Here is a 12,107-nt window from a genome sequence, read left to right as displayed (position 1 = left end):
AAGATATATAGGACAACTGATAACAAACAGGCCAAATAACTGGAATTGTATTTTATCTCAGTGTTTTAGTGACATGCACTGTGCTTTCATCTGGGATGCCAGAGTACTACACAGATCAAAATTCTCAATATCTACTCATCTAAAAAGGCAATTTATATTTCCTTCAAGACTAAGATTAGACAATGAAATATTTTTATTGGTTAAATCTGAACTCCAGGAGCATTTAGAGAAGGACTTTACTAAATTTCCCATGGGTATATTTTGGCAATGAAAGCCTGCGGTATCGGAAACGTATGTTGAATACTAGTAACAATCATGAATCTTTCTCTATAATTTCCTCAATTTTAAGGATGATGGCCAATTAGCAGACAACAATCCTCAAAATTAAAGAAAGGGAAAAAAAAGAAAAAAGTATGTTTCTACAGCAGAAGTCAGTGAAAGATGGTACTTTCTGACTTGATATTCAATTCGTGACAATCATTAGCCACAGAATGGAGCTACTGAATGGATCTGACTATGCTACTGTTTGTTTTCCTTTGTTAATACTTTATCTGAATTTTTGGAAACTTCTCAGAAAGGAAAAGAGTACAGCTAAAAATTAAAAGACTAAACTTCCTTTACATTAGCAATAATTATAGAATTATCTTAGACTGATTAGGTGAGCATCCCAGATAAAAGACCTATGGATCTGGGGACATATTTAGTTTCAGTATCACCAAATCCCTATCATGAATATTCATTTATTATTATTGCTTTTAATTTTTATAAAGTGAGTGATTCCCATAATAAAAGGTTTTTTTCAAAAGGTACAAAAGTATAAATAATTTATTATACCCAGAATGATTTATAGTGTGTTACAGATACTCATCCGTATATTCTCTCCTTTTTTTTTTTTTTCCCTGTAAAGAACTATTATATTTTTTGACAATCAAAACAAAAGAACAAGTGACAATATTTGAAGTGTTATAATTATTCATGACTTGGGAGGAAGAAAGGCCTCTTTCTCTCTGCACATTCGCAGGCCCTCCAAAGCATGCACCGTTAAATGATCAAACATTCCAGTCATACTTAGTGAACAATTTAATGCATGCTAAAGTCAATGGGAATCTTTCCACTACTCTTTGCATTAGCCTGTTAGATCATAGGGTTTTTAGGATAGGGATTGTCTTTTCATTAGGCATAGACCATGCAAAGAAAATATGATCTCAATCTTGATTACTTGGTATAGATACAGTTATCACAGAAAATAGTAGTGGATTTTCAATCCAATATGTCAATGTGTGGTGTGTGTGCAGAAAAAAAAAAAAAAATCCTTTAAATTATTTCCCTTTTTTCTTTCACTTTTCAGTGCTAGGTGAAATCCGAGCATCCTTACACAAACTTGCCTTTCGTACTGGCTTTATTAGTGCCAAGATTTTCCCTAATTAGTTTAACAGATAATCCTACATGATTTTATTTAAGGTATTTGATACTATAACAGTCTTTGCTAATTGGTCCCCATTGGCTACTTTCTAACAAATATTTGACTAAGACACAATAAAATAAATGTTAAATACTGAAAGGTAGATGAAATTAGATAAAAGTGTTTTATAATACTTCAGACTTGCAAATAATCCATAGGATTCCTATAGGCTGGAGTTTGTTTACTGGCCAGCACCAAATGTTTGCTATAAGGTATGTTGTTAGTTTTCTTTTTTCCATTCTCAGAAGTATAAGCTATCAAAAGAATAAGCCTTTTGCCTGGAAGCCTAAATATTTTCAGGTCAATTGATTCTAATCTATTGCTTACTGTGTGTTATTAGGTTAGTCATCTACTGAAAAATGTAACACAGATTCCAAATAAGATTATTTTTATAACACTGTTTACAAATCTGAGTTCTCAGCTGGGATTAGGGAGATTAGAAAGCACAAACCATTAAAAAAAAAAAATCATGAAGATGTGTTAGCTTGTGGCAAACCAGCAAATCTGTTATCATCTTTGGTTATCTTGTCTGTGTTTTGAACAGAAAAGTTGCCTATGGCTGAAATTACTCAGTAGAGACAAACAGTAGACACACATGGCACATCCATACCATGCACAATGTTCAACATATAAATTGGATTTTGGGTGCTAGCTGTATCCAGCTGGCCTCCAGCACAGCCGTAGGGCTTATGTCATCTGCACTGACAGACAGAAATGCCCAAGGAGCTGCTCTGCCAGAAAGAATCACTCAGTGCCCACTGCTCAAGGCACTTCCACCTCTGACATACCATCACAATGTCTGGAGTTGGCAAAAAGCCAATGTTTGCTCATATCAAGATACTCCTGCCTAAAGATATCATTCAATTCCTTTACATTGCCAGACTGACGCACGTTGTACTTGTGAGGTGCAAAGCCTGGATGCCAAATCATAAGAATGTAGTGCTCCCACAGCTAATCGAGTCAAGTCCAAAGGGATACATAAATGGGTGCTTTTTGCCTCATTCACTCACAGCCTAATGTGTAAAGGTAAACTGCTGTAAATTGTTGTTAAAATAAAATTTGCCACGTAAACCAGTGAACAGAAAAACAGTAAACTCTGAAAACTGAGGAGCACATATGCTACCCATTGTGTTGACCTTGCTATATATATGACAGCACCTTACAGAGTGGCAGGACAGAATGTAATAACTGCCTGAATAATCAGACCTTGTAAGCCAAAACACTGAGAAACCACCTTTAGAATAGATTGCTTGTATTAGTGAAACGCATCAGCTGCTATTTGAAAACTTGCTTCCTCCACACCCAACTTGCAAGTGAACACACATTCTTTTCAATTTTCTGTGACCTTATCAAGTCACACCTAACTTCATGTAGCCTCAGGGCTTCAACTTTATTTGTTTTGCCAATTTATTTGTTTATTACTCCTGTAGATACCTGGAAACCCAGCTACACTGACTTCACTCTGCAAGTTAAGTAGGAGTAAAAATGTAGCCTACTGAGACATAAGCCATGGCTTGCTTTGGAGTTGTCTCAATTTAGTTGACGCAATGCCCATTGCTAACATAGAGTGCCACTACAGTATTACTGTATTCACTCCCAAACTGCAAAGGCCAACCCATGTGGATACACAGCAGCAATGGTGTCAATGCTAGCTGTTATTTTATATTTCAGGGAATCTAAGCTTAAGAAATTATTTATATAAGTTATCGTCTTCAAAAATAGCCATCCAACAAAGCAAGAGTCAAAGTTTTTTAAAGTATTGAACCAGCAATTTTTCAAAATGTGTAGGAAAATTACATGCACACTCTGTTAACCTTTGCCAGAACACGGCATTTCTTTCCCAGCTCGCTAACTTACATGACTTAGTTGAAGCAAAGAGGTAAACTGCGGTTTTTTCCACCTTTGGTTTTGACAAGTGCACTTTTAGAGGTGGGTTACAAAGTGTTTTGTGAGTCATGTCAAATAGTGATAGAAATCCACCGCCTTCACCTTGCTGTCTTGAGTCCAGTGAGTGATCAAGGGGTGGTAAGAGACAGTAACTGCATTTGATCATAGCAGATTGTTTTCACTCACCCTGCCAGCTGCATGGAATGACTGACAACGATACGAGGAAATAATAAGTGCTAAAAGGGGCAGTGATATGTTGGGAGAAAGGAAAAGAGAGACCCATAAATCACTCTTTTGCTAAAAATAAATTTGTAAGTGATGGTTGTGATAGTTGCTTACCATTTTTTCAAAGGGGTTTTTCTGTGATCTTATATAACTCCCCTTCTGACTGCTACACCCACCTGTTGCCTCCCATATTAAATGCATGTAATAAGGGCTTCAGGGTAGACACTGCATTTTTTATGTGATTGTACTAAGCCTCATGGAATGAAACTGCAATAAATATAATTATTAATTCAAATAAGACATCAATTAATATTACAATTAAATTAATAATATGAGGTCAAGAAGGGCAAGTGACGCTCGGTTAAGACTGTCATTAGGGATTTTGTGCAGGTCACCTTTTCAGCAGGATAATACGATGCATCTTTTTTTACAGTCCTGTAGTGCACACCGTCTGTGTTGTTGTCTGACAAAGCATTAGATTTTTTTAGACTGCCTAGTTTTAGATGTATCCTTCCCGTTCCCTTTCCCAGGCTGTCACGTGTGTAGACATTCAAGAAAAAGAAACTACACAAACTTGAATTTTCATTACTTAACATGAATTTAACACAGGTTTAAGTTAAAGCAAGGAACAAAGCCGTAAATCTAATGCAACATATGGCTAAATAAGTGTCCTTAGTTCCATTTATTACATATAGTCATATTAGTTTTAAACATGTATACTGTGATGGTGTTCAAAGACCCTTATCAAAGTTAAGACCTGAGTGGAGACAGATAAGAAAATATCTTTCCCAGAGAGTTTATATTCTAAACGTCACACAAGAAGATGAAGGCTGAGAAGGATATGACCTATAAATAAATGAACATGATGATGACTGACACAGTTTTATTTAGTAAATATGTTTGTTGTTGCTGCTTTTCCCTAGATAACTCATCCTGAGGAATTATCTTACAAACTTGCTGAAAATAATTAGCAGAAAAAATATCTGTGGCAGATGAGGCTTTGAAAGCTTTTGATAGATCCTGTCTAGGTCAGTGGAATATTTTGCCAATGAAGACTTTGATAGCACTAATGGAAGTCCACCTGAGCCCCTACTGATGATAATACTACCAGCAGACACACTGATAAATTATAATGGGCACAGCAGCAGCAGCAGGCACTCTAGAAACATCTTTAAAGTGAATTTCCTTTAATGGCTTGGAAGACAAATGGCTCACATTTTATCATTGGATTCCTCCTCTTTCAGAAAATTGCCAATAAACTTCCTGTTCTTAGCTGAAGATTTGGCAGTGACTTGGACATAACAAATTTAACCCGTTCAGTGCCTTTCATTTGTTTATTTATGTCAGTTAATTTTTCAAACTATTTTTCTTAAGCAAAATGATCTTATGTATTTTCATATCTGAAATTAAGACAATTTGTGTTTTAAATGGCTCACAAACTGAAGCAGTATTTCTGAGGAGGTCGGACTCCTGTAAAGTTGTTATTGAGAAGTGATTGCCTGTACTGTAAGTACATAAATTAATGAGGTATTTCCCATTTAGATTTGGGAGTTTCCTTCTGGTCTTCCCAGACCTGCTCAGCATGAACATCTTGTACCTAACTCTTCCTAAACCCAGTCAGAACCCAAGAGCATTAACTGTGTACATGCAAACAAATGTCACCAAATTTATGTGACTTAATGAGCTACCTCACCTTGGCTGCGCTTGTGTGGTCTGTTAGCACTCTGATTTTTTTTCATTTAGCAAACAGTTGCAGCATTCACGGTTAGAGACATTCCCCCATCCCAAGATGTTTGCCCTTGTTCTGCTGCTGAAGACCATCCCTGCAGCCAGTGTGGCAGAACAAATATTCCTTTTCTCTTACAGGTTAGTTTAACTGCCTATTCACTGCTCATTTAATCTAGTACATTGCTTTATATTAAGTAGTTAACACATATGCAAGCTTTTCTTCTGCTGATTTAATTTCAGGAAATGATGTTCTCTGGCAGAGGTATGGTGTTAAAGCTGGAGCTAGTTTCACTAGTGCTTGTCTATAAATGTCTTTAGCTCGTGAAGTTAAACACATTGTCTGGAATTAGTGGAAGGAAATTGCCCCACATTTGGGATGGACCAACAACATGCTGATTAACAGGTGACTCAGCTGACAGGTGGAACTTGACGGTGTTTTCATAGGTTGGGGATCTCACTTCCAGGCCTGGTAGGTGGTTTGATAAAGGCATTTCAAAGAATATTTATGCATACTCAGATATTCTTATGAAAGTCACTGTCAGAGACATTAATGCTTCCAAAATTGCCTGGTCACTCTTTTTGCTCAAGCATTCAGTGAGAGAAGTTAGAAGACTTGGATTCAATGCCTTTATCAGTCTGAGTAGTTTTAAATGCATATTTTCAAAAGACTGCAAGTACAATAGAGGTTAGTTTAGACAGAAAGCACTCTCCACATTCCAGTTGAAACTGCACTTTGGGTAGCAAAAGAAACAGGGTTATTTTGGCCAGGAAAAGCATGAATGATATAATCCAGTGAAAAGGGCATTTGGTAATAGATATCGCTACCTACAGTGAGATCATCTTTTATGTAATTATTTTGCAAAGAGGAAAATAATTCCAATGCTTCTGATCTTCCAATTGTCTCTCTTTGTAGTCCAAAAGCAGGAGATTTTCTAACAACTTCCAAGAATGATTTTTGCAGAAAACTTTCTTGTCATTTGAAGCTTGCAGCTAGAGTGTTCTTTTGAAGCCCACGAGTTCTGTGAGCAATGTCTTACAGACCACCAGTTGTCAAAGGAGTTACCTGCAGAGCTATTATGTTTGGTTTTGAACATCCAGATCCTTAGCATTGTGGCTGTAGATGAAATCTACTTTGTTGAAGAGAGGTGACTTGTGAGTGAATGTGCGCTGTGACATTAGCATTAGGTATTTAGGGACTGGGTTTCGTTTATTTTTGCTTTCATTTAATGGTATTTCTGCTCTCCTTCCTGTGCTATTCAAGTGCAGTTAAAGTTTAAGATGCACATACATACTGGTAAACTTTTTTTTGTTTCTTATATGATGTTAGGCATTTTCTGTAATCCTTAAGTTACACTATAAATAATTCTTTCTAATATTAATAACTTATCAGTCTGCGTAGCACTATAAAACGAAAAAGGTTACACAGAGCTTGTAATGTCTGACTCGAAGGCACTTTGTGTCTGTTTCTAATCTTAAAGAGAATGGAAGCAGAGGTGGATAACTAGCCCCTGGTTAGCTCAATTTTTCATATCAATTAAAGTTACAGATCACATTTGTCAAGATCAAATCAAGATTTCTAAGGGTATATAGGGCAAACTGCACTTTCAGCGTTTATATGAATGATACATGGAATTCCCCCAAAAGTATTAATCTGAATCAAAATCTAACCATATAAACTCTTAAAAAATTGGCTGATTATATAGCATGGAATAATTTGGCTTATTATTGAAGAATACATGGTTTTGTCTGTTTGCATGTGGTAGGAGCTTTTTTAATCCTCAATCAAACTAATAACTGCAGCGCTTGAGGGGCCTGATTGAGGAGCCTGAGGTACCTGTGTAGTGCCTAATACAGAAGTTATAAGGGTCTGCCCTTCAAAGATGCATACCTAAATGGCAATAAGGACAGGGGCTGTGAGTATGCATAGGGATTGTCTTGACTCACTATAGTTACAAGTACCACCTCAGGCCTTGTGCTGTGTTGATTAGATGCTGTGGTGTCTAGGCAAACTGCATGGGTAAAGCAAGTTTTCAACTGTCCAGAATATATTGCACAGAAATATGTTTTATATCTTTTTTTTTTTTTTTTCTTCTGAAAAGAAGCACTAAATTAATCTTATGATCAACTTATTTGTGTCTGAGAGATATTTTGAAGATTAAAGACACTATGCTATAGAAATGCTGCTATTATGGTGTTGTCAGCTATTGATCAGTAGTTTAACTCCTTAGTTAGGTCTGGTTTCAAATAAAAGAAAGGACCTTGTTTTGAATGCAAAAAGAGGATATGCAAGAACAGCAGTTAGTTTCCAGTTCAGACAAGCACATTGATAACTGAGGAAGGGTCTTCACACAACAAGCATTAGCTTTTTTTCATTATTACTCTTTTTCTTGTGGAAAACATGAGCAAAGGCTAAGCCTGTAAGATCTTAGCAAGGAATTTAATGAAAACATTAAAAAATTTCAGGAAAAGTTTTCAGATGCTATCTGTAGTGAAAAATATCGATGACAACCAAACAGTTTTCCATAGGTGAAAGAATGTATATTTGTAAATGAGGGGAAAAAATGTTGAAATTATGATTAGTAACCAGCAACTAATTATGATTAGTTCCCAGCTCACATAGAGGCCAAGACCAAATGTCATCCCTGTAAAAATAAAAATGAATGTTTGCACTAAAATACAGAATTAATATGACTCAAGTGACAATTTCATATCCTATTCCAGAGTTTACACTTTTAAAAGGATATTGATAAATGGCGAGGGTTGAGAAAAGCCTTGTAAGGATGAATCATAGTCTGGAAAGCCTGCCTCGTAGTAAGAGACTAACAAAACAGAATCTAATTATCTCAACAATAAGAAGGTTAGAAGGTTGACTAATCATGATCTGTACAGTATGTAAGTTAAAAAAAGAAGTTAATACTAAAAGGCTCTTTAATTTAATAGACAAAGCCAAACTGAAGTTCAATTTTGTATGACTACAAAATCAGGAACATGATTTTGACAGGGAGAGTAATTATGTATTAGTAAAATTTACTCAGATGTAGTAGAATATGCAAACATAAAATATTTACCTTTGTTTTTAAAGAGAAGCTCATGTACTTTAGTTCAACAGTAACGAGGTGGCTTTATGGTGAAACAAACCAAACCAAAGCCAACCAAAACAACAACAACAAAAAAAAACAAACTGATGAAGACAGGCTAAATGATATGAAAGATCTCTGTAGATAACTATAATGGTCTCTTCTAGCTTTGACTTTACACAAAGAAGTCTAGAGCCCAGCAACTGCTTCCACTCTTTCAGGAGTGAAACATTGGCGTCATTAAAGTCACTGTCTGTACCCCTCTCATGAAGTTCAAGGTTGCATTTCATAAGTTGTATAGCTACAAATTCTCGTATTTTGCTTTCTAAAAAAAGACCTAAATGAGTGAAGTGATATTTCTGTGCTATTATCTATGTCTACAATATTTTGGGTTTAGAACTTTATCAGAAGGAGAAAACTAGAAGTTTTAGTAAAAAATGCTAAGTAGAATGCAATTAGAATGTAACTAAAAAGTCAGGCAGGTACCACGAGAAACACTGTATCTTTGGGAAGCTCTAGCAAGTATTAGTTCTCACAATGTATCATTCTGAAATTACTGCATTGGTCATGCAGGTGTGACTCTACAATGTATTTCAGATTTATCTGGCATGTAGCACAAACAGCAGTCCAGTGAGCATTTCATTTTACTGTAACTGAAAGACTTTGAATTTGAAAATATATGTGATTTTTCTGATTGGTATTTTTGTTAATCTGTGTAATTTTCTGTGAAAATAGTTACAGATCAACTTTTTCTTTTCTCAGCAAACCATAAGAAGATAAGCCACATAGGAATTCTTGATATTTAGTAAACAGCATTTTTGGGCTACTCAACTAGGAAACATTCAGTATTTCCCTTAAATCTTAATTTTCTACATGTTCATTTCAAAATCATCTCTGGATTTTTCCCATTTACTTGGTGGACCCAGTGGACTCCTATTTTCTTCTAATTACTTTCTGTTCTGCAGTTTGGCATTAATTTCTTCTGCAGTTCTCAACTTGAAGCCTTATGAAGGAGTATGATTATTATGTATTATCACACCTGTATCCAGCAAGTGAGCTCAATGAGTGATCTGAGTAGGAGATTCATCGTGGATTTCAGTCCACTGAAGATAAGCCTTTTGCACCATGAAGCTAGAGTAATATCCCATTTTAACTATGTAAAGTGTATTAGGATCATACTGGCTTGCCCTTGCATAAAAGGAAATGAAAGTCTATTGGCATTGTGAATATTTGAGTAAGAAGACCAAGCAGACAATAGGGAGGGGTAAAGAGTTATACAATTTTAGAAAGCCCTTCTTGTCCTGCTTCAAGTTAGCATTTTGAATATGAATTGTTTGGAATGAATAACTAACCAAACAAACAACATTTGAGGCTTTTTTTTTTCCCTTCCCTTCCCTTCCCTTCCCTTCCCTTCCCTTCCCTTCCCTGTTATGCTTTCTTACTATTACTTCGAGCATCAGTATGCAACACACTATAACTGATTTAGAAATGAACTTGTGGAAATTTTACAGTGATTGGATACGGGAGACCAACTCATGCCTCAGTATGACTGACACAAAAAGAGGTTGCATGGGATGGAACCCAGCAGAGTTTGGCCTGTCTTCAGTCAGACTGTCATGTACTGTGATTTCTTTAGATTTCACTGTTTACAAGTAGAGTCAAGTTGGGTTAATACCAGAATACAATGCCTCCTTGTAAGAAGTGCTGATGTTACTTAGCAAGTGGCATTCTTCTCTCTGAATGATTGCTCCTGGACTCCTGCTTGCTGTTATAAATATGCAATGGATTGCTGCAGATACCCTCCCAAATAAGCCAGAGGTTCCACTGGTATATTTAGATTTCTGAAAGTTCTAAGAGGAGAAAAGTGCATTCCACTGTTCTGACCAAACACCTTTTGCTTAAATCCTTTCATCATATACTTGTGTAGAGTCTATGTAAAGTTGAGCTTTGCTGCTGTATCTGAGAATATTTGGGTCATCGTTGCAAACATTATTTGCAAACATTAGATATGATCCTTTGGTAACCTGTAATAAATTGCCTCCTGATATTACAACACAGGTGGGAGATCATTATTCAGATTTACTAGTACATACTTTAATATCCTCCAAATCTATCTTGTAAAATACATGCCACACTCATCAAAATAAAGACTGTCCTGCAGAATTTGGGACAGATGGCAGTGCAAGATGACATCTTTTCTAAATGTGTCAAAATGTTCACTTAGTCAAGCAATATGATCAGTTGCACATTCCGGGTACATTATTAAAATAACAAAAGCAGTAAAATCCACTTGCATGAACACCTGCTGCTAGAGTCACTTAAAATAACTAAGGCAAAACATATAATTAAGTAATATAAAAATAATTATTTCACTGAAAAATAAGTTAACAGCTTGATGTAGCTATTGGATTGCTTCAATGAATTACACCTGTACTTAGATGTACAACATCCAAAACCAAAGCATGCCTTCCGAAGTGATACTGAAGGAAGTATCCTTCATACCATACAACAGAACACTATATAAGAACAGACACACAACAGGCCTACTGTTGTCTGCTAGATGGTATCTTTAAATCAGATAGTATATATTCCTTTACCACTTGACACAGGAGAGCATAGAAGTGATTGATAAGCCTAATATCACAGCCAGAATTCAGATTTGAGAAAACAAAGCACTATCTTCTCTCTTCTGAGGATTGGAGATGGTAGTAGAAAAAAAGCATCTAGAAAAGAAGAGCTGCTGATTTTTTTTTCTTTTTTTTTTTTTCAGCATTTGAAAATGTCAAAGACTCAGCTTATAAACTCCAACCTAAGCCTTGTGGCAGGAAGTTTCATTAAGGCATGAATATGACCTTTGTTTCAAATTATGGAACAATCTTCAAGACCCCTTTATTTTGTTCTCTGCTTTGTTCTTGGAGAACTCAGCCAATCCTCACCTGGTCTCAGCACAGTGTCTCGCACTCTGGGTAATGTTAAGTGCTGTTATTAGGCTGATCAAAGGAACACGCTGTGGAGTGAAACAAGGCATATCTGTTGGAGGCCTGAGCACATATTTGCTACACCACCCTCAGTCCAAAATTATACACAGGAAGTGAACTAGAGACCCTGTGTTGTAGTACTTAGCAATAACCACAGGGCCCCTTCTTCAGCCCTTACACTTGACCTTCACAACAGTGGTTAGCTAACGAAAATACAGACATTAAATAACCGGTCTGCTTATGAAGAAAAAAAAAAAAAATTCTGTTTAAAACGAGTGGGCACTGGGCGAGTGTCAACTTCGCTATTTTTGTATGGAAGGAAGGGGAACAGGAACAAAATGCTTGGGTGGATGATGTGCAGTTACAGTGTTAGCTCCGTGTAATTGCATATGGGTGAATACAGCAACAACAGGCTGGTACTGTGGAAACCGCAGCTTTAAAGCGCTAACAAAGACCGCACTTGCCGTATGCCATCGCGTATATACGCTCTGCAGTCTGAACTGCGCGACGCCTCCCGACCCCGCCACGCAGGAACACACGCACGTTTACTCCTCCGTGTGCCCACCTGTTCAGCCCCACAGGCCCCGGCCGGGCTCCGCCACCGCCGCTTCGCGCGGGGATGCGACGGCTCCTCGCATAGAGGCTGTGGATGGAGATAGGGCTTCTGTAGCGATGGGGCTGACTGCGGCCAGCTATTGGCTGCCGGCTTTGTAAATTTCATTCAGTTTGGTCCAATAGCAGGAGGAGAGC

The sequence above is a fragment of the Calidris pugnax genome, unplaced genomic scaffold (genome assembly GCF_001431845.1).
Source record: "Calidris pugnax isolate Ruff unplaced genomic scaffold, ASM143184v1 scaffold188, whole genome shotgun sequence".
Classification (NCBI taxonomy): Eukaryota; Metazoa; Chordata; class Aves; order Charadriiformes; family Scolopacidae; genus Calidris; species Calidris pugnax.
Note: the sequence above shows the minus strand (reverse complement) of the source record.